The following is a 26,954-nucleotide window of genomic DNA, read 5'->3' on the forward strand; positions in this document are numbered from 1 at the left end:
ACATGAAATAAAGGCAGCTAATTTTCAAATTAAGGAAAGGAAATACACTTATGTAATGCATAATCAGTATGGGGAATGGATTAGCACTAGAGCTGAGTTAAAGAACCTAGTAGAATTCAAGAAAAAATTGACATTAATTTGGAATAACAGACCACAGTCATATTAGGCTAAAACAAAAACTGATAATTGAGGGGAGTAGGCAAAAGTTCACTTGAGGGAAGGTAATCCATCACATCCCTCTGTCAGATTTCTTGTATCCTCCTGCAAAGTTACAAAATATCTGTACTGACCGCTTTCAGAAATAGGGTACTCAACTGGATGGACTACAGTGTGACCCAGTATGGCAATTTGTGTTACTATGTAGGGACAAAGGAAGATGGGAGAAGAGAGAGATGTCAAGAAAAAATCTGCAGAGGCATCTACCTCAGCTTGAAACTCCAGTGATTTCCCCCACTCCCCTCAAACAAACTTAACATAGATACAACAGAAAGAAGGGGTGGAGAATATATGTAATTAAAGATTATTGTAATGCAGAAGCACAAGGACTCTGAATGAAGATTGCGCAGGCAACCTTAATTCTGGTATTTTTTAATTTTTGGGGGCTTGACTTTGCATCCTTGATGTTCTTTTAATGTAAGGTTTCAGGTTGGTGGGGGGTTTTTTGTTTTGTTTTATGTAACTTCCTGGGTTTTTAACGAAGCAAATAGAAATTCCATCATAGTAACACCCGTATGATTCTGTGGCAGGGTTGGAACCTTGAGTTCCACAGTACAGACCACTGCTTGATGAAATAAGAGTAATGCTAGCAGCAGTAGGCTATTATCCTCAGTGTGGGCCAGTCACTAGAGGGCAATGAGAGCAACATTTTTCCACCAAGTTTCACAGTTGTTTAGTGACAGCAAAGGAATGTTGAGACTCAGGAAAGCTGAGGTCCAGTCCAGTTCTGAAGGCAGTGTGTTCTAGTGGTTACTGACTCTTCTGCCCCTGTCCCTCCAGCCTGTCCTTCCTACACCCAGAGCTGTCCCTTGGGTAGGGCAAATCGGGGCAACTGCTCTAGGCCCCTTGCTTTGGGTGGCCCCACGGGCCAGTGCAATGGGCCAGCGCAGTGGGTCCTGGAAGAAATGAATCCATAACTTCTGCCCCAGGCTCTGCACTCCCCTAGGGCTGGCCCTTCCTAGCTTTTTGGCCCAGCCTTCCCCATGACCCTACTCCTAGGAATGGCTCCTCACAGCTCTGAATTCTGGTCAGGCTGTTTCCTTGCTGCCTGGCCTCAGCAGATTGGCAATGGGAGCACAGGAGAAAGAGAATTTCTCTGCTTTCAGTTCTTGTGCCTAGTGCTATAGCAGTGCTTGGCTGTTAGGAGGAGCAATTCCAGGCTAACTCCTGCTTGGCTCCTGCAGGATGCAGTAAACTGAGCATAGATGGAATCCTCTGAGTATTTACAGGGCCGGTGCAAGAATGTTTCACATCCTAGGCAAAACTTCCACCTTGGGCCCTCCCTCCCCCGGTGCCCCTGCCGTGAAGCACCCCCTCCCTGTGGCAGCTCCCCACCCTCTGCCCTGAGGCACCCCCTTGCCCCAGCTCACCCCTGCTCCATGCACGAGCATGAGCACCCCGAGCACACCGTCGCTGCTTCACTTCTCCCATTTCCCAGGCTTGCAGCGCCTAAGCTGATTGGCGTTGCAAGCCTGGGAGGCGGGAGAAGTGAAACAGCCATGGCGTGCTTGGGGAGGAGGTGGGGCAGGGGTGAGCTGGGGCCGGGAGTTCCCCTGCGTGCTGCCCCCGGCCCCCACTTGCTGCAGGCAGCCCTCCCCACGCTCTCCTGCTCTATCTTCCTTCGCCTATATGCCGGCAGCAACTGGGGTAGCCAAAGATCCGGCCGCCGTGGTTGTGGCCAAAGAAAATGGTGCCCCCCCCCCCAATCCTAGTGCCCCAGGCGACCGCCTAGGTCGCCGAAATGGTTGCACCGGCCCTAAGTATTTAGCTGCCAAACTTTTAAGTCTGAGCATGTGTGAATTGAAATTTTCACAGGGTCATAACTTGGCCTGGTGTACTGTTCTTTTCTTTTAACCCCAAAGTTTAATACATTTACGAGCAACTGAAAACAAGGTCTGAGAAGGTGTTGGACAACTTTAACTGAAAGCATCACTAACTGCTTCATCTATAAAATATACACTACCACCATTTATAGAGCCTCAGCAAGCAATCTGGACTTAAAACTTCAGCAGATACTTGTTACCAGAACTCCTGAAGCTATTTGGGGTAGGAATCAGAAAAGAATGGTAGACTTACAAGACTTCTGCAACATAAAACAATCACTCTTTTGTGGATGCCGTCTAAACCCTCTATTGTATTGTAAATACAAAGTGAACTACATGCACCTGTAACTATGTGATTTGTAGCCCTACTCAGTAGTGCAAGAATCCTGATTCTGCATACAATGCAAGTGTGAATGCCAATTTTGTAAACTCAAGTTGAACCCATGAAAACGAGGCCACAATTTGGAAAAAAAATTCTCTTTGCCTGAGTTTCCTTATCTATAAAATGGGGCTAATACCTATTTATCCAGGTTAAGGGATTGTTGCCAGGATGAATTATGTTTTTTTAATGAAAAGTATTATTTATTATTAGACTGTTGTGTTTTGGGTTCCCCGAATCAATGCTGATCTTCAGTCCTAGTCTCTGAAACTCCTGATGAAGCCCACTGAGTTAAGTGATTGCAGGACCATGACCACCGTGTTACCCCTTGCCTAGAAAGCGTTGCCTGTGTAACGTAAAGCGAGCGAGCGGAGCTGTCCAAGGTTGTAGAGGAAAACAGCGGCTCGCTGGCTAATTGCATTGTAGTTTCTTAAAGCACCTATTCCCCCACCCTGAGTAGCTCTGCCCTAGAAAAAGATGCCCCTGATCTTGGTCCTCCTTGATCCAACGCGTTTCACCAGCTGCCACCCTGGGCTTCCCGCGCGGCGAGCGCACCGCAGCCCTGCGGTAGCCAGGCTGGCTGTGCGGTACGCTCCTCACCCGGGCCGCCTCCCCCAGCCCGGGGGCCGCCTCCCGCTGCCGCCAATCAAAGCCGAAGGGCGCTTCCCACGGCGGAGCGGGTGCACAGGCGGCTGGCTCCCCGCGGTGCTGCTGCACGGGGCCTCCCCGGGCTCCGCTTCGCCATGCCCCGCGCGCGGCCCTCGGCCTTCCCCGGGGGCTGCTGCTCTAGTAGCTAGCTCGGCCTTCCGCTGCCCGGCGGCCTGCCCTGCCCAGGGCCTGCCCCCTGCCGCCCGCCCTCCGTCCCTCGCATCCCCCTGACAGCTCTGCTTCCCTCTTCCCCGCGGCCTGCGAGCCAGCCTGGTGTCCCCGGCCGGCAGGGGGCGGCAATGAGTGGGCGCTGAACCGGCCTGGGGCAACCCTGCAGCCTCTCTGCGCAGGTAAGGGGGGAGCAGCGCTCCATTAGCCTGGGATGCGAAGTGAGGATGGGGGGAGCAGCCCCCCAAGTGGAGGGAAGGTGAGGAGGAGGGCGGCTGGAACGGAATGGGTGTGTAGGAGAGGTGCTAGGGGGTGTGGGTGTAAATGGAGGGGCTGGATATGTTTGGAGTAGAGGCAGCAGAGGCTGTGGGGGAGCAAAGGGGATGCATGGGAAGATGTTGGGATCTAGGAGTTGTCAAGGATTTGGAAGGATGTGGGGCGAGACTGAATGGAGAGTTTATGCTGCACCCTGCAAAACTTTCAGATGTATTTCAAACAATCCATTGTTTTATGTTAGCATATTGAGATGTAATTAATTAAAATAAAAAGTTTGATGCCCAAACATCCCAATATTAGGGGCTTTGTCTTATATAGGCAGCTGTACCCCGCAAAAAACAAAATGTCCTGCTTTTTCACACTTGCTATCTGGTCACCCTAGCTGCCCTTTCAGGGCTTACTGAGGTCATTGCCTCTAGCATCCCTGGCTGCAGCATGTTCCACAGCCTGTATACCAAGCCAAGTGTTCCTAGTGCTTGTCAAGTCAGAGGGAGACAAGGTAACCTCTTTCATTGGACCACTTTCTGTTGGTGAGAGAGACAAGCTTTCGAGCATACACAGAGCTCTTCTTCAGGTCATTTCTGAAGTCATGTTTTTCCTATGGAAAACTTAAAGGAGACTGTTGGCCGTTTTAGTTCTGCAAAGCATTTTTGAGATGTTCAGTCATCTGCAGTCGAGGGCCCACTTGCTGTGGTGGAGTGTGACAGCTGCTTTGCACTGTCCCACTGGTACAAAGCAGCCTAAAGCTGGCAAAACCAACCCAGGTGGGAGGGTGGAATATCTCCCTAGCATAGGGGGAATTATCTGATGGCATAGAGCTGGCATAGTTGCTTCTGTCCTGTCCTTCTTCCCTGATGCTGACTTCAAGAGTATGATCAAGGTTTTCTGGGATCTGTAGAGTAGTTATGGACTCCCCCAATTGATAACAAAAGGTCTGAACCGGCACACAGCGAGCCTAGTATTGGAGGACCGCAAAGGCCACCTTTTGCATGTCCTCTTCCTGAGCTGAGCTGTGTGTCCCTCAGACATAGTTGAGGATCTGGGCCTATAAATGTATCAAAGAAGAAAAGTTTGCTTATGTTGTAGCAGCGGGTGACTGCAGTGATTATAGTAGAGTTATTTAATAGTTTCCATTCTGAACCTCTTTCTTCATCTTACACCTTTCTGTAAATTCCACCTTTTGGGCTGAAATATCAGGGCATTGCCTCTGCCCCCCATTGATTTTCTGTGCAAAATATTTGAGCAAAAACTGTTCAACTGTATTTGAAAATGAGAATGAAAATACTACTTTCCTCACTATTAAAATGGAACAGTACCACATTTGGAATCTGAACCTGAAATGTGACATGCAAATAAACCCACTTGAGGAGAAATGCCTTTGAGTGTTCCTGGGAAATTTGGTTTTGATCAAAAATTGTTTTTTCATGTGGCTGAGTTAAAACTCTTAAGGTCACATCCTGCTCAGCCACACATTGACTGTTTCTTGGGTATTGACATAGAGCAGGATTATGAGAATGAAGCTAATGAAAGAAGAATGAAAAACAATTGCAAGATAATATCTGTGAGAATCTACAGTTGGAGGGGAAATGGCACTGTATATTGTCTGTGATGCAGTATATGATTTAATTAAGGATTATACTGTAATACATACAAGGGGGGGAGTAACTTTAGAGTGCTTAATCATGAATCTTTAATGGTCTAATGTGGTATTTTTTGTATGTAATAGCAATCCTTCCCCCTATGTTTCTATTTTAATTTTCTTAGTCATGTAAAATAACTTAGGGGGTGAACCAAAGCTCCTTGAAATGATTGGAAAGATTCCCACTCACTTCAATAGGCATTGGATCAACTTCCTTTTGTCTGTTCATCTGGAGACTCTTGACCATGGAAATACTTTGTTGTTTTAGTAGTTGTTTGGTGTTGTCATGAAAAAAAAGAAAGATCTGGAGTAAAACCTTTTTTCTAAAGGGTGCCTAACAATTTTATATCAAATTTCTAATGACTCACATAAGACTAATACCTTACTCCACAAGTAGTCCTGCTGATTAAATGAAACTATTTTATGCAATAAGATGGCACTCTAGTTCTCAGATTTTTCTTTCACAACTCTGAGGTTGTGTTATGAATCCTCCTCGTTAGGCAGAGCAGGATTAAAAGTAAATATTGTCTACAACAAACTGACAAAAATATTTTTCCCTTTGCTCTATGCCAACCTGAGTTTTAAAAAAAAACGCTGCAAAGAATCTAACCATGGGTACTTAAAAAAATCTGTACAGTATATTCCCACATGCTGTGCTTAACTTTAGAATCTAGTACTATAATCTATAATAAACACATTTCTAGGCTGCTCAGTTTTCATCTACAATCTAAGTACTTTGGGGTAGCATTCCTTTATCTTTTATAGAATTACTGATCTTTTTGGCCCCTGTAAACCAGATAAAATTATTGTTCCCCTGACAAGATTTGCCTCTTCTGTTTCTGCAAGGTGACTGGTATATACATTTCCTTTGTATTACAGTACATGATATCATAATGAAATATTTCTACATTATCCATTTGTATCCACATTTATCCATTTATAATAGATATACTGTCTGTGCTTGAGTCTTTATTCAGCACTTTCATTCCCTTGCTCCTTCCTTGCCCCTGACATTTTCTGAGTTACAGAACAATTTAGGAGACTGGCCAATTGCATTCAGAGCAATCCTCATTCTGAAGAGACATCTAAGCAGCTTTCTTTGTTTGTTGCTTATACTTTGTTTTTACTGCTGTTCATATGGAGAAAAAGAAAGTGCACCCCAATCTCTTCAAGCTATCTGTGATGTAATGTTCCAGAGAGTTGACAGAATTTCAGGATTTGTCATACAAGTACAGTGTTCTGACGTTTGAAAAGAAACCCTGCTATTAAAAGTGAAGATAAAGGGCCAATGTCAAGATGGTGTGTATTAAAAATTATTTCTTAAACCACTGCAGATTATTAAAGCTGAATTTTTTTTAAATTGAAATTGTAAATCAGAAGTAACTGCATTGAAGTTAATCAAGTTATATTTGCATAAAAATGATGTAAATGAGGCAAAATAGGGCCCCTAATTTATGCGTTTAGGCCCTAAGCCATCAAAGTATCTATGCACATGCTCAGCTTTAATGATGTGAGTAGTTCCATATATGTTAATGAGACTAAGAACATGCTTAAAGTTAAGCACATGGTTAAATGCTATGCTGGCTTGGGGCATTATTAAAATTTTATATATGTAATTGGTGTATATGGCAGCATCTGATTGATGCAGTTATTTACAAGAAAATAGCATATCCCCGCCCAAGAGATTTAAAATCTAAGGCTCTGATCCTGCAAAGACGTACACAGAAGTTTAACTTCACACACTGTGTGTAGACTCATTGAAGTTGTGTGTGTGTGTGTTTAATAATTTAATTTTCCCAAGGGTAAGAGGGAGGATAGAAGAGGGTACAATATTATATTAATACTATACAAAATTATATTCTTTGTATGTCTATAATGTAACAAACATTATTCAATCAAATAAAATTTACTTTTAGTCATACATACGTACATCCTCCCGCACTTCCTATCAGTACCAATTCACTGGCACACTTCCAAAAAGCAAGACCTGGTTTCTTGATTTGTTTACAAAATATATTTTTATCACTTTTCTTAAATGATATTTTTAATCTTAAATAGTTTATCGTCTAACATTTTCTGAGATTCAGAACAGTTTCAGAGACTGATCAAGCCAACTGCTAAAGTTGGAAGAGTGTAATTTTCCACTATTTATTTACCCTGACATTTGTATATAGTATGGGCCAAACTCTGGTAGCTTTTCTCCCATTGAGAGTTCTTCAGTAAGGAAGACTTTACTTAAAAATAGTCCCACTGACTTCAAGCAACACACATGATGATGCCAGTCAATTAGACTATTTGGGGAAGAAGGTAATATTCATTGTAAGGGTATCAGAAAATGGGTTTATATAAAAAAGGTCTCATGAAGGCTGCTATTTCTAGATTTTCATGTACTAGTTTAGGAATTGTGAGTTTGGAATCTTATTGTATCGTGTTTAAAAACTGCAGAAGTAATCTTAAAGTTTTCTTTAAATTATAACATCTTTGGGGCAAGGACTATCTTTTTGTTGTGTGTTTGTACAGCATCTAGAACAGTGGGGCCCTGATCCATGATTTGGGCCTCAGCGTGATACTGCAGTGCAAATAAATAATTATGATAAACTATGATGAAGGCAGTTAAATTACACCAGGCATGAATCTACCCCGCTTAATGTGGCGGCATCACAATAAACAGAGTGTATATCCTTTTGCTTCTAAGGTCAGGTTTTCCTGTGGGCACTATTCCCCCCATAGTAGAGTTTTCTGGACTTTGAAATAACATGTCCTCTTGAACAAGTATGTCAGCACAGGCACAGGCATAATCAGATGTGACATATCATCCTGGGTGAAGTGCTGAGCCAGCAGGAAATAAAAACAAAACAGTGGATTATTCTGAGCTATGTTTTAAAAATGTTTGTTTTTCATTGGAGCAAATATGAACATGAGCGTATAAATTGTAGCCATACTAATAGGGAATAGAGGAGAGTCCCATACAGCTGGGAACAGCACACACAGCATCTGCATGTACAGCCTTGGCCTCTGGCAAACTACTAAAATTAAAAAATTTGGGGAATTGACCCCCCCACACCTTTTGCATTTTTAGAAGGGACCTAAACCATATCCTTGATGCTCGCCTCCAATAATGGAATTATCTTGTAGAAATCCTATGGGGAGAAACTTACAATTTCTCATTCCCTAGGTGGGTTTTCAGTGTGTAGGACCAGAATATTCCTTAGTGCTTGTATTATGCTTTAGTATTTCAAAGCATTGTACAAACATTAATGAATTCAGTTTCTCAACACCAATGTGAACTAGGTAAATATTTATTATCTTATACCAATGTGATAACTGAGGCACAGACATATTCAATGATAAAGGTTATATTAAAGCTCTACAGGGAGTCAGTGGTGGAACTGGGAATAGAACCAGGCATCCTGACTCCCTTTCTATGGCTTATGAACAAAACCCTTTTTACCTTCGATGAAGCCAGGATATTGGAAGAATTAGAACTCTGCTCTCTAGTTCTCTGAGTGGGAAATAGATACCCCTGTCCCTTGGTTGAACAAGCAAGGTGCACCTCTTTCCTCATAATTTATGTCAGGAGTACTGTATTATTTCTAGGATTGTCAATTAATCACAGTTAACTCAAGCAATTAATGCAAAACAAATTAAATAGTTAAAAAAAGTCATGATTAACTGCAGTTTTAACCACACTGCTAAATGGTAATTAGAATACCTATTTAAATTTATTATAAATATTTTTGTATGTTTTTCTACATTTTCAAATATTGATTTAAATTACAACACAGAATACAAAGTGTACAGTGCTCACTTCATAGTATTATTTCTGATTACAAATATTTGCACTGTAAAAAAGATAAAAGAAATAGTATTTTTCAATTCACCTCATACAAGTAATGTAGTGTGCTCTCTTGTATCATGGAAGTGCAACTTACAGATGTAGAATTACTATTATTATTATTATTATTACAAAGCTGCACTTAGAAACAAAACAATGTAAATCTTTAGAGCCTACAAGTCCACTCAGTCCTACTTCTTGTTCAACCAATCGCTAAGACAGACAAGTTTGTTTACATTTATGGGAGATAATGCTGCCCGCTTCTTATTGACAATGTCACCTGAAAGTGAGATCAGGCATTCACATGACACTGTTGTAGCGGGTGTTGCCAAGTATTTGTTTGCCAGATATGCTAAACATTTGGATGCCCCTTGATGCTTCAACTTGTAGGCTCTAAAGTTTTACATTGTTTTGTTTTCGAGTGCAGTTATGTAACCAAAAAAGTCCTACATTTGTAAATTGCATTTTCATGATAAAGTACTTGTATGACATGAATTGAAAAATACTATTTGTTTTGTTGATCTTTTTTTAGTGCACATATTTGTAATCTGAAATAATAATATAAAATGAGCACTGAACACTTTGTATTCTGTGTTGTAACTGAAATCAATACATTTGAAAAGTAGAAAAACATTCTGATTAGATTTATAAAATAAGAGCCTGTCTGAATGCTCTATTTCAAAATACGAATAATCTCATGGAAGTGAATTATAAATATACATATCAAATAATAACCAAAGATCTCTCTTTCCTTCCAATGTTGCTCTTCTCACCAATTGTTAATTGCAATGCATTTGCAAGTACTTTGCTATTTATTAAGGTCTAAAGGGAGCTAGAGATTATACCTATCTAGATATCTGAAATAATATACCTATCTAGGTATCTGAAATAAAATCATCCTAAGTATGTCAGTGCTGGTGAGAAATCCTGTTAAAGATACATGGAGACAGACTTGTTGAGAGATGATTGGCAGGATACATTGTCTATTGGTTGTCGTGACAACCATGACTCCATGCAGCTGTAAAGCGGCATTTTAATCCATGCAGGTTAATCTAGTTTCAAGATTAGCTCATCAATATCAAGCCACTAAATAACAGGTGGGTTAAATGCCTTTTATTCTTTTTCTTAAAAAAAAACAACCGAAAAACCTATACAAATAACAAATAAATTATATGACCCAAGAAGGTATTTACACTTTGAATTAATTTGTTAATCCAAATTATTATTATTATTAATTACAGCAGTAACCAAAATGTGCTAGGTATTGTACTTATATATGTGAAGGCAGAGTTCTCCCTCGCCCCAAAGAGTTTAATATATAGAATGTCTAGGGCTGGGGATATGCATAAAATCTACTAGAAACATGGTGAGAGAAATGATGACTGGTTTATGTCTTCTTACTACCATGGTTGCCTGTTGTTTGTTTTGTTCAGTTATTAGATTTTTCATACATGAAGGTCTGGCTCATTTCTTATAGATGTCATGGCAGAAGTGGATGTTGAAAAACAATTTGATATCCTGATACAGCACAGCACATAACCATATGTTTAACTTCAAATTTGTGAACAGTTTATTTCAGTGGGACTACCCACATGCATAAAAGTAAGCATATATTTAAGTGCTTTTTCAAGGATAGAATGAGGAATGGCCTGGTGTATAAGCTCAGGAAGAGTGCTCTGTTCATAGTGCTAGTAGAGAAAAAGGGGTGGCAGGCAACATAACAGATACCATCTAATCAATAGGGTGGAGCAGAGTTATGTAGCACCTGGAAGGCCAGGACAAAAAACTTCAAGTCAAGCGGCTCAATTTATGTGATGAAAATTGAAAATGAAGCACTTTGTTTCCATGTGAAGCAAAAGAAAATAGGAGGGTAAGAAAAGCTTCTTAGACTCATTAGTCTGGTGGTTTGGCAAAGCTGCAGACTTTGGTAAAGTTAGAACAGCCATCTAGGAATCTAGATTCTTGGGTTTATTCCTGTCTCGGTCACTGGCTTGCTTTTTATCCTTGAACACATCACTTAGGCCTTGTCTACATTACGGGTGCTACAGCGGCACAGCTCTGGCACCGTACCTGTGCCACTATGCACTGTATTGTAAATGCACACTACAGCGATGGAAGGGATTTTCCCGTTTCTGTAGTAACTCCACCTCACCTGTGGGTCAGCTGAAGTATTATTCCATTAACGTAACCATGTTTACACTGTGGATTCAGGGGCTTTATCTATGGTGCTCTGGGGGTGTGGATTTTTCACACCGCTGAGCATGGTACCTATGTCAATCTGAACTTTTCAGCATAGACCGGGCCTTAGTAGCTCAATTTCCTCATATGCAAAGTGGGTATATTAATACTTACTGTACCTCACAGGAGTGTTTTAAGGCTTTATTAATGTTTACAAAGCTCTTTGCAATCCTTTGGTATAAAAGACCCTGCAGATATGTACGTCGTTGTTCTTTGTTATGTTTATTTTATTAGTTAATAGTCTGATATAACACTGGCACTACTTAAAAATGATCTGAGCTATCAGCATGGTCTTGACTATAATCAAAACAATTGAATATAATAAGCATTAATAATTTAGGCTAAATACAACCTAATTTTCTGAAATGTAGAATACGTATGAGTTTTTCAATGAGATAAAATGTATAAAAAGTTTGAAGAGTCTTCTATTCTTTTATTCAAATCATTCAAGTCAATGAGTGCTGATTCTTTTTTTAATATTTTTAAATGTTTATCATGGAAAAGTAAGAAAGTTTGTCATCCAGAAAATGAATTAGAAAATTCAGTTGTCCTTGGAGGCGCGATTATAACAAATTTCCTATGAAATTCATTAATTAAACTATAAAGTATGGACATTTTAGTCTTGTTTTAAGTAGAAATCTCAACTCAGCCTTAACTGTTTTCTTTTTCTTTTTAAATCTAGCTTCATGAAGAAGAGGAAGACAAGGGCCTATATTTTGTGTGGCAAAACGGCCACTTTATGCCACCCCATTGGTGTAAAGAAGCCATGAGGGACCCCCACAGAATACATAATTAAAGCCATAGAGCAGTTCTCCATAACAACTCTATGCCAGCCCTTCTCCAGTGCTGCTCTATATTGTCCATCTGGTAACTGCCCTCTGTGGCTTGTTCTGCCAGCATAGAAAAGGTGGATCATATTGCATTCCAGTCACACTTCAGCCTCCTTCTACACTGGCGGTGGGGGACAGCGTAGAGTCACTGTGCCAGCTATATGCTATATTGAGAACCACCTTTCAGTGGAGGGATTCTGCAAGGACCATTTAAGCCCTCCGGTTATGGCCACTTTATACGGTGGAGTGTCTGTTTTGCCATATTGAAACTGAGCCCTTGTTTTCCTGTCTTCAGACAAAAAAAATCATTTAACTGAAGACAAGGTTAAAAGTATTGTCAGTCCAGGAGGTGCAAAAGTAGGAACAGAGCACTGAGGAATTTAGAACAAGGTCCCAGCTTGAAGGGGACAACTCACTGTGGATAAGGGTGGCACAACTGCGTCCATGGCATGTAGATCATTTTGCAACATCAGTTACATTAATTGTTAGCTTTTTTAACCCAAGTAGGTGTTCCGGGTTAGTACTGTTAGGTGGAGAAATTGATGATGGAGTCAGGTATTTCTTTGGTACAATCCTGTTTATTTACAATGTATGTACAAAGTCCTGTTTCCCTGAACAAATCAAATGGCAGGAGACTGTTTCTTTGCTCACACTTCCAAGCCTCTTTCAATCAGCACTCTACCCAAAAGCTCTCTCTCTCTTAGCTTCTTCTCAGGTTCATGGTGCAAGTGCTTCTCCAGGGCTTCCTTTCTTCCTTCTCTGTGTGCTTCTGTGTTGTTTCTGCTGCTTTTCTCCACACACATCCAGCCACTCTGCATTTGCATTCACCCCCAGTGAAACCCGTTTGCCTGCATAGCTGAGATTCTTCGCCACCCTTGCATGTGGCCTGTATTTTGTGAGAGGGCTCCCATTATCTCAACTGTCTGTTCCATGAAGGAGCTTAATTGTATTTTTACATTTATCCTGAATAACAAATGATTGTCACACACCCCAGCTTCAGCAAGGTTTCACCCAGCCTGCAACGCAGGAACATAAGAATGGCCATACTGGATCAGACCAAAGTCTATCTGGGCCAGTATCCTGCCTTCCAACAGTGGCCAATGTCAGGTGCCCCAGAGGGAATGAACAGAACAGGTAATCATCAAGAGATCCATCTCCTGTTACTCATTCCCAGCTTCTGGCAAACAGAGGCTAGGGAATCCATCGCTGCCCATCCTGGCAAGTACCCATTGGTGGGCACAGCAATATATTTCCCAAGGCACATAATTTAGAGCCATAGAGTGAAATGGGAGTTTTTTCCTTGACCTCAATAGGGCCAGGATTTCATCCATAATTTCTTTTTTGCCATAAGAAAAGTTTTGTTTTTGAATGGTTTATGTTGTCATAATCCAACAGTATTGTGGAGTCATTTTACAAACAGTACAGTTCAAACTATATTACTCTTTATGTTTCAGACATGTTAGTGTAGAATGTCTTAATTTTCCATCCATTTTACTTGAACAGAATTGATGCTCAATGCAGGTTTTAATGATAGGTTTGATCTCTTATAAGGTACCTCCTCTGCTAAGTGACTGTACCCCACTGGATTTGTGATGTGCTGGTCAGTGTAATGACCAGCCCCTGTGCTTGTGTGCAAGCTAGAAATCCTGCCCTTATGCTGTACTCTTCTCCCTATAACCCCTGTCCTGAACGGGGTAGGTTTTAATCCTAGGACTCTTGTGTTCTTGTTACAATTAAAGCAAATGTGACTTAGGCCACGTCTACACTACGGGATAATATCGAATTAGCTAAAATCGGTTTCATAAAACTGATATTATAAAGTCGATTGTGTGCGTCCACACTAGGTACATTAATTTGATGGTGTGCGTCCATGGTCCAAGGCTAGCGTCGATTTCTGGAGCGGTGCACTGTGGGTAGCTGTTCAGTAGCTATCCCATAGTTCCCTCAGTCTCCCCCACCCCTTGGAATTCGTGGGTTGAGAGCCCAGTGCCTGATGGGCGCAAAAATCATTTTCGCGGGTGGTTCTGGTACAGCCTCCACCCTCCCTTTGTAAAAGCAGCAGACAACCGTTTCGCGCCTTTTTCCTGGGTGAACTGAACAAACCGCATAAGCACAGCAAGCATGGACCCGCTTCAGATCAGTACGCTAGTGTGACGTTAACACCCGCGATTCTCGTGCTGTCTATGGGAACCATGAACTGCAAAGGCAGGAAGGAGGAGACAGCTACGCCAGCTACGGTAGCACGGCGACCGAGAGCGATGAGGACATGGACACTGAATTCTCACTAACCGCGGGCCCTGCGTTTGGAGCTAGTGCTGGAATGGGGCAGGTTCAACCATTGAACGCCAATTTGGGCCCGGGAACAAGCACGACTGGTGGGACCGCATAGTTTTGCAGGTGTGGACGATCGCAGTGGCTGCAAAACTTCGCATGCGAAGGGCACTTCTTGAAATTTGTGACTTGCTTTCCCTGCCTGAAATGCATAATACTAAGATGAGAGCAGCCCCCCAGTGAGAACGAGTGGAAATAGCCCTCTGGAATCTTGCAACGCCAGACAGCTACCGGTCAGTCGGGAATCATTGGAGTGGCAAATCTACTGTGGGGCTGCTGTGATGCAAGTAGCCAAGCAATCGTTAAGCTGCTGCTATGAAGGTTGTGATTCTGGGAAACGTGCAGGTCATAGGGATGGCTTTGCTGAAATGGATTCCCTAACTGTTAGGCCATTAGATGAACCATATCCTATCTGGCCCGAGACCAGCGGCACCCATTACAAACTGCAAAGGGTCTTTCAATGCGTGCTGCAAGCATGTGGATCACAAGGACGTTTCACCAACATCCACGTGGATGCCGAGAAGGGTATGACGCCATGTCTTCAAAAGCACAACTCATTTAAATGGCTTAGCAGGGAATATTCCCAGACCAAAAAAACAGTTGGAATGTTGAGATGACTGTCCGTTATCCTGGGTGACCCAGCCTACCTTGATGCCATGGCTCATGAAGCCATAACACAGGCAGCCTGGACAGTGGTCAGAGCTGTTTAACACAACTGAGCAGTGCAGGATGGGTAATGGCGAATTGCCGTTTAAAGGGCGTGGCAATACTATTACTCGCTCAGACTCAGCCCAAACCAAGTCCGTTTGTTATTGGCTGCTTCTGTGTCCACAATCTCGTGGAGTAAGGGGAGACAATGCCGGGGGGGAGCCTGAGGCAAACACTGGCCCGCTGATTAAGACAGCCAACACAGGGCGATAGAAAGGCACACCAGGAGGCGGTGCACATCAGAGAGCCTTGAAAACGAGTTCAGCACGGGCCAGGTACGGTTGACTGCTGTGTTTCCCCTGTGAACCCTCCCCCTTGAATGACTCATCCTGTAGCAACCCCCCCTTCCCTTAACTTATAGCTTGCTGAAGGAAAAAGTCAGTATGGTTAAAAATCATGTATTCCTTTATTAAAAGTAATTATAAAAAGAGGCAGGAATACACGATCCCTGCCTGCTGTGGTGGAGGGAGGATAGGAGGGAAGAAAAGGCTATAAGCACATTTCAAATGTAAGCAGCTTTGTGGACGTCCATGGGGGTGGAGTGGGCGGGTGCATAAAGCTTCCCCCACGCCGTTTTTACATCGTCTGGGTGAGGAGCATAGAACATGGGAGGGTTGAGGGTGGTTCACAGGGGCGCGGCAGCGCACTCGTGACCCGCTGCTCTTCCGAAGATCCACCATGCGTCGGAGGATATATCATATGAAGCAGCAGCTCAGCGTTGCATCCCGCCACCGCTAATCTTCCTGCCTACACCTCGATCTTCCTGCCGCCACCTCTCACCTCGAGCGTCTCTCATCCTCCCGTTCTGGCACTTTCCTGTACTTTCTAGCACATCCCTTCCACTCATCCTGATGACTCTTTCACTGCCAGGTTACTTCCAGTATGATTTTCAAGAGAATTCATCTCGCGGTTCCTCTTCCCTCCTCTCGCCTTAATCTGTGAGGCTAGCCTGGGATGGTAGGGAGGCGGAACAACTGTTGCAGCCTGCATGGGGGAGAAAAACTCAGGGAGAAAGGAAGTAATGTTAAAGAAGATACATTTTACGAAACAATCTTGTAACCTTCACAGTGAAATAATACTATCCACCTTACATTAGCACATGTGAATTACATCCACAAGGTCCGCATTTGGCCATCGACTTAAGTATATTGAGTGTCGTGGCCTCTGGGTTTGCAAGCAATGCTCACAAAAGCCAGGTCCAGGCCATCATAATTCAGCTTCCATGCGGCCATGTATAAGTTGCTTTCTGTTTGATCTCGAAGCCTTATATACACAGTGTCCCACTACGATCCCCCTTGTTCCTGTTAAGAGGAAACGCAAGACAGCCACCCCCTCCTTTACTCTACCACCCACCCACAGGCAAGCACATAACATCTATGACATGGCAACTATGTAATCACAGTAATCATCCCTCCTTCTTTCCCTTCCCCCGCTCGCATCCGCCAGGAATCCGCCAGCCGTGGGTAGCTGGGAAGAATTCTGTTCGCCAAACGCAGAAAAAACTCAGACGCTAAATCGCTTCCACTCCCTCCCCCCAACTTTGCTATACGTGCACGGAAAAAGATTTGATTTAAGTCGTGATGCCACAGTAGGGTAGAGGAATGCGCCCATGTATGAATTGCCCCTCAATTAAATTCCTGAAATTTCAATCCATGGTTAATCAATGACATGATATATAATCTGCTCCTGAGAATCAACGAGTGAATAGAGTGCAGAACCGCTATCGTTCGCAATGCCGCAAGTCAACTATGCAAACATGACGCACAGGGCTGCCTCTTGATGAAGCACATGATACCCGAATACTCCCTATAGACAACTTATCTATGAGTACATAGTACGAGAAACACAGTGTCCACAACGGGACCTGGATAAGGCTCCTTGCCCAGGAACTGCTGCCACAAGGCTTTCTGAGTACCCAAAGAGCGATTCATGGAGATTGTTTGAGAGATTTCACTCCATCCCCCAACATGTTAACGAACTTCACCTGTAACTTGACTGGCTGCGAATGCATCACAAGCCCGATGGCAAATCAACATTAAAAAAAACACTTGTTTTAAAACCATTTTGATATTCAAAAGGTACACTCACCAGAGGTCGCTTCCATGGCTTCACTGTCTGGCTAGTGGCTTGGGTTGGTGGAGGTAATTCTGGGTCACAAAAAGCTCCTGGCTTTGCGGCTAACGGAGTGCTGTGTGGCTCTCAGCAAGCCTCTTCCTCCTCTTCCTCTTCCTCCTCATCTTCCCCCTCCGCAGAATTCCCAGCAGGTTGATATTACAACCCCACCTCACTGAATCCACGCCCAGGGGTGGGGTACTGGTGCCGCACCCCCTAAAATGTGCATGCAACTCACAAAATAGAAGTGGCAGTTTTCAGCCCTGACCCAGACTTCCGTTTGCTTCTGCTGGTTTCTGGTACGCCCCTGTCTGAGCTCCTTAACTTTACTCTGCACTGCATTGAGTCCGCTGCGGCCTTTCCCGGTCATAGACTTTGAAATTCTTCAATATATTTTTTCATTTCGTCTTGTCGAACCGGAGTCTGTTAGCACTGAAGTCCTCTCCCCATATAGCGATCAAGATCGAGTAACCTCTTGTGCGGCTCCATGCTGGAGCTCTTTTCGATTCTCAGGAGACTGCATTGTTACCTGTGCTGATGAGCTTAAGCGTGGTCACCTGTGCGCGGTGAGTCTCTCCAATGCTGGCCAAACAAGAAATTGAAATTCCAAAATGTTCTGGGCTTTCCCTGTTTACTCCGCCAGTGCCTCTGAGTTCTGATTGCTGTCCAGAGTGGTCAGTGGTGCACTGTGGGACACCTCCTGGAGGCCAATGACGTCGATTTCCGTCCACACTAACACTATTCCGAATTAGTAATATCGATTTTAGGGTTACTCCTCTCATTTTGTAGGAGTGCAGAAATCGATTTAAAGAGCCCTTTAAATCGATTTAAAGAACAATGTAGTGTGGACGGGTGCAGCGTTAAATCGCTGTTTAAATCGATTTAACGGCGTAGTGTAGACCAGGCCTTAAAGGGGTGACTATATTACTACTTATATCTCTTTCCAGATGCTGTAGGTTATTAAAATTTCATGCCTTGGTGCCCAATTTTATGATTGCTTGTTTATTGTTTCATGTAGCACCCTTTGGTGAGAACTCTGCATGCCTAATTGCTTAAAGAGCAGGTAATTTGGGCAATAGTTTTCTTTTCTTTAAGGCACTGTATTTATTAATGATTTAATCCATTTCTGAGTATCTATTCTGCCATGAGTGCAGGGGACTGGACTAGATGACCTCTCAAGGTCCCTTCCCGTTCTACGATTCTATTGCTAATGAAGTAATTGTGTTCACATTATATAGATGCATGCGCACAGACACCATAATCCTTTCTTTTTTTATGTTTTGTATTTATGACATTTTAAAATATACTAAACACAATCCAGAGTCTAGTAATCGAGAAGATGTTTTCTCCCACACACTCTCTATGCCTCAAAAAAAGTAATAATGAAAAGATACAACTATCCATTGCTTAATGACTTCAGTGTGCAGAGATAGGAGTTCAGGAAAGAAAAGGTTTACCTTTTAGAACAGAGAGCAAGGAGTGGAAGGAAGAGGTCTATATCAAGTTTAATCTGGGCCTATTTTATACTCTTCAGTAATGCATATAGCCCGGTTGGATAGAAAAGCTATTCTTCAGTGTCAATGGGCAAGTACCTCCTCCTCTCTTTTTACATTACTCTGTTGAGTCACCTGCAATATGTTCTCTCAGGAAGCATGGACTTAAGATGAGTCAGGCAGTAAATCTCTTGAGTGTTAGTAATTACTCTCTCAGCTGTGTATCAGAATTGGCCTTTTTGCTGCTTAAACATGCTGAAGGCATAGGGTTGTGGCAATTTCATCATGGTTATGGGAATTTTTCAATGTCTCTTTCACTGTGATACCCTTCATTCAAATGCCCAGACTTCACAACGCTAAAGGCTCTATGGGCAAGTTGCCAGGAATCCAAGTCTACAACTGATTTACATGTAAATGCATTGCACACTTATGGCACCATAAATAAACACTAAATAATAATCATACTACATGTGCATGTCTTTTTAAAAACAGCTAGTGCTCATGGGCATATCCTTGTACCTTCCTGACAGAGCAATACGAACTTCTTCCTGTTTGAATTCACCAACAATAAACCCTTACCCAACACCGTGCTGTTACAGCACAAGGAAAGCTGCATTTCTCATTTTAGGATGCTGCAAGCCATATTTGTCACTAGGGACTGATCTTGCAGGGTGCTGAGACCTGGAGCTCCCGTCAGTTTAAAGGGAGTGGAGAGCTCACAACATCTCTCAGGAGGTGTTCAGTACCTTGAAGAATTGGCCACCTAATAAACATCAAAGGCAAGCATCTATCTAAAAGGCATCCTAATGGAAACTGTGTGCAGCCACCCATTAGATAAGCAACTGTGATTTATATCATTTTAATTTTGAAAAATAATGAGAGCTTCATGTGAGGAGGAGTTTTATCTTAGTAGGAATTCAGTGGTAATTACTCTGACATGTTCTTGCTTCAGTACTAAGGATTTCCTTTTCTATTTTTCTCTCAGGCCTTCCCACCAATTCCCTCCCTACTCACCATTTTATCTCCCCGCTTCATTTGGCTGCTAGATGCCATTGAAACAACTGATGTCCTGCGAGGTTAAGAGAATGTTGCAGGGACTCCCTCCAGAGCCAAAGAGCCAGACCTCTTGTAAGAGGCAGGGTTGGCAACTTTCCCAGACACAGATTACATCCCCTCTTTGGTATTCTTGGCCTCTTGTGACCCAGCATTTGATGAGCTTGTGAATGCTTGTTTGGCAGAACAATGGAAGTGCTGATTTGCTTGGCCACCACAAACTGGTCCCACATTTTACATGAAAATACAGACTTCAAGAAAAAATATATAAATTGCAGGTTGTGAGGTGAGACTAAGCTGGGCATTGCTAATATTCATTATACATATTGGACATGTCAAAAGAAGCAAATTAGTGATTAGTTTTATTTCTAAATAGGTACTGGGATCATCCCAGCCCATATCCTCACAGAGAGCCCTTCTTGCAGTCCTTTGGCTGCAGGCAAAACTCCTGATGACTTCAAAGGGAATTTTCTTATGTGAGGACTGTAGAATCTGGCCCATAAATGCTGATGAAGAATTGTTATAATTAGATTGAACTGAAATCAGGTGATTAGATCATCCTTTTGGAAACTGTGTGTCTGATGGCTGGAAAGAAACAGGCTTGTGTGTGTGTGAATTACAGTAAATCATAACACATAACATAAATCACAACATGAATCGAAGGCACAAAAGGATAGTTTCAAGCAATAAGCTCTCTTAGAGCTCTGCTTCTTTTTCACTATCCACAGGGAAAAGGCAGTCACACTACCAGCACGGGCAGCATCCGTCCTTTTGTCATCAAGTAGCAAATCTAGTCCTGGTTCTCTCTCTATCAGGTTGCCAGTCTATAACTAGGAAATAGCTCCCTTTACAAGTATGTTGGAGAACATCGTTTCCTTCAGAGAAAACCCTGTTTTGGCAGTTCTTCATTCTTCTTTGACGTCTTCTGCTATCCTGTGTTATCTGCGAGCTTCTGATTTTACTAGTTAAATTATACTTTGCTCCTTCTTAGAGACTCTTGTGTGAATTGTAAATCCCTAATTGGTTGTATGGTTCCCTGAATACTTGAAAGAGCTACAAACATGCTGAGCTTTATTAGCCCACTGTCACAGAATGACCTTTAATGAAAAGGTGCTGTAACTGTAAATGCCACAAAATCCTGGGATTAGTAGTATAGCGTTTTTCACTAGTAGAGCTCAAAGTGCTTTGAAAAGGAGGTGAGTAGCATATCCCCATCCCTCACTCCCTGTATTCAAGTGAAGAACGATGATTCAGAAGCTCTGGCAGGATCCATAGTTTGACATTACTAGCCAAAGGGAAGGAAACTGGGAAGCTTCAGTCTTGATTACGAACAGGAGCAGAAGGAAGAATCCCAGCAGGTGCCATCTTTCCATGATTGGTGGCTTTCCTTGGCTGTCATGCACTCCTATGTATAAATCTGGGCATCTAGACAGTAAATTATATAAATTAAAAAACCACTTAAGATACATAATTCATGAATTCATGAATATATATATTCATGAATTATGTATCTTAAGTGGTTTTTTAATTAAAATTTAGGGTTAGAATAATGCATATTTTAAATACCGAAAAACCAGAATTGTATACAGGTATGTTAAAAAAAACCTGACCAAGAACTCCTTCAGTCACAGCCTGTCCGCTCACTCCCATATGACATCTTTGGTCCTTTAGTATCAGTTAATGCTGAAATAAAGGGAGCATGCACTTTTCTTGTGTACTGTATTCATACCTGGGAAAAGCTTTCTTTCAGCTTGCTGTTGTCGTTTAGGACATCTTATAGATGATCAACTGTTTGTTGTCAAACAAGTGTAATTGACTGGAAAACTACATGCGAAAGAGAATGATCAGATATTCTGTAGTAGTTTGGGAACCCATATAAACTCAAACTCAAAACTAGGGCTGGACAAATGGTTCAGCACAGAGATGAAGTTGTTGCAGGCTGGAGTTCAGCAGATTGTAACCCGTGATATATCTGTGTTGTGATATGATGCCAGTTGTGTCATTACACCATCTCATTGGAACAACATCCCGCAAGAGCCTACACTCTGAGAATTGAGCCCTAAAGCATGAAGAGAGGAAGGTCAGTCCCTTCCCCAGGCTGCAGGCTTTCTCCGCTCTAGAGCTGAGATTTAGCAGGTAGGCATTATGACATCATGATAATTAGTCTGCACTACATTATTGCAAGGAGTGTTGTACTGTTAAACCAGTTTGTCAGTCAGGATTTCCTGAATGCTAAACCTGGCTTGGATACTGATTCTCTCTGCAGTCTTAGGCAACTCTGTCAATCTCACTACCTCTTTTTCCCTATCTGTAAAATGAAGATAACTAACATATCTGCTTGTAGTGCCAATCTGAGGATTAATTAGTGTGTTTTAAAGTATTTCAGCATACTCAGTGCTAAGTGGTGTGAGTAGGCACAAAAGCATGCTTACATTTTATCTGATTCTCATAACAAACACATCCTTCCAAATAGCTGGATGATCTGTTGGACCCATTTAAGAGAGGCTGGGGGAGGGGGAGCCTTCTCTCTATTTTTTATTAGGAGTTATTTCCATCATTCTGTCTTGCTTGAAACGGTATTTCAAAAATGTCCAAAATTTAATATTCTTTTTGTTTTTAATTTCAAAGAGACTTTTGCTGAAACTTAAGGTTGGGATTCCTAAAATGGGGCTGAGGGAGTTAAGGGCCCATCTCCCACTCAAAGTAAATGGGTGTTAAGAACCCAACTCTCTTAGGCCCCATTCAAAGTCCAAATCTACAGGTATGTCTACGCTACGAAATTAGATCGATTTTATAGAAGTCGATTTTTAGAAATCCATTTTATTCAGTCGATTGTGTATATCCACACTAAGCGCATTAAGTCGGCGGAGTGCGTCCTCACTACAGTGGCTAGCATCGACTTACGGAGCGGTGCACTGTGGGTAACTATCCCACAGTTCCTGCAGTCTTTGCCACCCATTGGAATTCTGGGTTAAACTCCCAATGCCTGATGGGGCAAAAACATTGTCACGGGTAGTTTTGGGTACATGTTGTCAGTCTCCCCTCCCTCTGTGAAAGCAACGGCAGACAATTGTTTCACACCTTTTTTCCTGGGTTACCTGGGAAAACACCATATCACGGCAAACATGGAGCCCACTCAGCTCACTGTCACTGCTGCTGTTGCATCAGAGAGGCTTTGAAAACCAGTTTCATGACTGCCCAGACTTCAGTGTGACAGTTGTGTTTCTCTTTGATACAAACCCGCCCCCTTTGTTGATTTGAATTCCATGTTAGCCAACCACCCTCCCCTCTTCGAAATAAAGTAACTATTGTTTTGAAACCATGCATTCTTTCTTTATTAATTAAAAAAAAAATGAGATAACAGACAAGGTAGCCCATGTGGGGTGGGGGAGGAGGGAATGACAAGGCCCCATTGCTTATTGTAGCCACACCAATAACCAAACTGTTTGAATGACAGCCTTCTGTTGCTTGGACCATCCTCTGGAGTGGAGTGGCTGGGTTCCCGGAGCCGCCTCCCCCCACCCCCCGTGTTCTTGAGCGTCTGGGTAAGAAGGCTATGGAACATGGGGAGGAGGGTAGGCAGTTATACAGTGGATGCAGCAGGGTCTGTGCTCTTGTTGGCTTTCCTGCAGCTCCAAGAGACACTACACCATGTCCATTTGCTCCCCCATTAGCCTCAGCATCATGTCCTGCCTCTGCTCTTCGCGCTCACTTAATTCTTTCCTGGTTTCTGCCACTGAATTAAGCAGTGTCCTATCAGTGCAGAAGGACTGCATGAGCTCGGAAAACATGTCATCGTGAGTGCGTTTTTTTCACCTTCTATTGTGCAATAACCTCAGGGATGGAAATGATAGGGGGAGCGTAGAAACATTCAACGCTCTACGATTCTGGGGGGACTGTACGATCACCTGTGCTGCTGAATTTGCCATGCTAAACAAACAGGATATGAAATTCAGAAGTTCCCGGGACTTTTCCTGTGTACCTGGCTAATGCATCGGAGTTCAAAGTGCTGTCCAGAGCGGTCACAATGGAGCACTCTGGGATAGCTCCTGGAGGCCAATACCATCAATGTGCATTCGTACTACCCCAGATTCAACCCGGCAAAGTCAATTTTAGTGCTACTCCCCTCACCAGGGAGGAGTACAGAAGTCGATTTTAAGAGCCCTTTAGGTCGATGTAATGGGGTTGGTTGTGTGAACGCATTCATTTTTAAATTGACCTAATGCAGCTAAATTCAACCGTAGTTTAGACCAGGCCTAAATGCTTTGGGACAACCTTAAAGGGATTGCAGTTGGTTTCTAAGAAAGCCCAGGATTTACTTTTAAATCTAGAGTGAAGCAGCCAACGTTAGCAAATTTGCTGGGGCCTCACTGATGCTGAGATACGTGCAAATGAGATTTATATGCTAGTGTTAAAACAAGTTACTCAGGGAAAAAGTAAAAGGATTTCCTTCTCCTAAATAATGAGGCTGTGCCTATGAGCCAGGTATCAAACTAGTAACCTTATGCTCACATTCTGAAGATTAAGGAACCAAGTTCTACGTGATAGTCATGGGAAGGGTATAAAGTTTTTTATATATATATTTGCAAATGGTTCACTGAACCCAGTTATTTTTCTGAAGGTAAATATGTTCAAACAATTTTTTTCTGGATGATATGTATTTTGTTTTGCTGGAAAGATATCAGAAAACACAAAAGCTGACTATGTTGGAAGGAAGAGAGAACATCATGTGAGGAGAAAGTTAATATGCAAATTAACATACAACCACTAAAACACAGTAACCATCTCTACTGCAATCACTGCCGTGCATCTTGTTTGCATGAAACCCTTTTTCAGTACATTGCCTTCAAGCCCAGTGAATCTGATTAATGTGCACGTACAGAAATTGCATCTTATCTCCTTTTCTAAGAAACAAGACAATATAAGCTTTGGAATCAGATTTTTTTCTATTTTCACCTGATACATATACCCTAGATTTCTAACTCTTGGGTTGAATCACTAGTGTGTTATTCCAGTTTTACATTGGTGTAACTAAATTAAGTTCAGTGAGGATACACTGAAGTCAAACTTGAATAATGCAAGGGTGAAGCAGATACTATGCTTCTACCATACTTGCTTAATAATAGGTCAAAATAGAAAAGTGCGGAAAGAGAACTGTTTAATTTCTGGCTTATCTCCATCAACTAGAATACAAGGTAATGGATGGAGAATGGATCCAATGTCCATTAAATTCAAGGAGACTCTTCCCATTGACTTCAATGAATATTGGATTTGTCCCTAAGTGTGTATGTAGTGACTCCATAAAGCAAGAAACCAGCACAGTGTGGAAGCAGGCATTTTTTTGTTTGTTTTTTGTGAGGTCTACAATCTATAGAAACTTCCAGTTCTGTTATATATTTAGCAAAATTCTTCTGAGTTATCCATAAAACGTGTGATCCACTGCTCCAGTTTTGACACTGAAACAAACTTCCACAATAATGGTTTCACATTTCTCTGGTTTTCTTTTTTAATTCTCCCTCTCACTTTTTAATCTGTAATCACTCCTGGATGTTCTCACTGTGAAACAGAATTCTCATGTTATGTGCTATTAACATCAAAATCTTGCCTAAATAGTTACCAGAAATTTAAACTTATGCTGAGCCTGACTTTCTTTCCTTTAATCCTATTGCATGGAAAACAATAGATTCTGCAAAAGACAGCACAACAAAAAAGTTTCTTAACTTTTGATTGCAGATTAAAACACAGTTGCCAGAGTAACTGTTGTTCTTTGATTGGATCGTTTGTATGGATCTACACTCTTGGGACAGGTGCAGCTAGGCGTGAAAACTCAGAATCTTTTAAAAAGCAGTGCCCCTTCGTCCTTGTGTAGATTTCCAAGCATATAAAAAGGGGGAATAGGGACTTGTCCTAACTGCCCTCCAGTTCCTTCCATTAATTCAGGCCTTCTTAACCCAAAGCTCCAAAGAAATGGAAAAGTGGATCGATACAGGTCATAATCTTGAGAACATGACAGTTGCTATCTGTTTCACTGAGTTTTAGGGCCAGAAAGCGACCTATTAAATCATCTAGTCTAACCTCCTGCATATCACAGACCATTAATTTAACCCAGTTACCCCGGTATTGAGCCCAATAACTTGTGTTAGGTTATAAAGCATTTCAGTGCTCAGGAGACTAAACTGATAGATTCAGGAGAGACAAAGGTGCCACCAGCCCAAGGCCCTGCAGGTGAGGTAATCCTAAATGATTCTAGCAGGTGATCCGTGCTCTCTACTGCAGAGGAAGATGAAACCCTCCCCCCCAAGTTCCCTGCCAAACTGACCTGGGTAAAAATTCCTTCCCGACCACAAATCTGGTGATTAATTTGATCCTGAGCATGTGAACAAGCCCCACCAGCCAAGTATCTAAAGCCTGGTCAAAACTAGTAATTTACTTTGGAATAGCTGCGTCTCTTAGGGGTGTGAAAAATCCACACCCCTGAGAGAGACAGCTATACTAACTTAACCCCCAGTGTAGACCAGAGCTGGATCAGCAGGAGAATTCTCCTGTCAACCTAGCTACCATCTCTCAAGGAGTGGATTACCTACACCAATGGGAAACCCCTGCTGTTGGCATAGACAGAGTCTTTACTGAATAGGTGCGGCTGTGCCTTTGAAGCATTTTAAGTGTAGACAAGTCCTAAGAAAAAGGATTCTCTGTGTAGCTCAGAGCACTGGTCCACCCCATCGGGTGTCCTGTCTCCAGCTCTGGCCAATCCCTAATGTGTTAGAGGAAGGAAAAAAACTAGCAAACAAAATACATCTGGCCAATTGTGCATTAGGCGGGGAAAAAGTCCTTCCTGACCCCGCACATGCCTGGCTGATGCCCTGAAGCATTAAATTTAATTATAGTCATTGTATTATTGAAGAGCTGCAAGTATTATGAGCTTGTTAGGGGCAGTGCAGAGCTTTCTGTTCCTCCCACAGCCTGTGAACAGAGGGGATGAACCAAGGAATTCACAGATTCCAAGGCCAAAAGAGCACACCACAGCCATCCAGCAGACCCACCCCATCCCCAACAAGTCACAGAATTTCTCCAAGAAGCTGGATTAAAGCATATCTTTTAGAAAGATATCTACTCTTGGTTTTTAAACTTCAAGCAATAATGAGTCCGCCACCATGTCCCCTGGCAAGCTATTCCGGTGTTAATTACTCTTACTGCTATTTCAA

At 42.5% G+C, this 26,954-nt stretch overlaps 1 protein-coding gene across 1 annotated transcript in view; it reads left to right on the forward strand.

Moving 5' to 3' along the window:
* Positions 1 to 3,331: 3,331 nt before the first annotated feature.
* Positions 3,332 to 26,954, forward strand: part of NIM1K (NIM1 serine/threonine protein kinase) — a 78,560-nt gene continuing 54,937 nt past the window's right edge. The window contains exon 1 of the mRNA XM_032780820.2: positions 3,332 to 3,416. The gene's annotated coding sequence lies outside the window, so the exon portion shown is untranslated. The remainder of the gene's footprint in view (positions 3,417 to 26,954) is intronic.

Source organism: Chelonoidis abingdonii, chromosome 6 (genome assembly GCF_003597395.2).
Source record: "Chelonoidis abingdonii isolate Lonesome George chromosome 6, CheloAbing_2.0, whole genome shotgun sequence".
NCBI lineage: Eukaryota > Metazoa > Chordata > Testudines > Testudinidae > Chelonoidis > Chelonoidis abingdonii.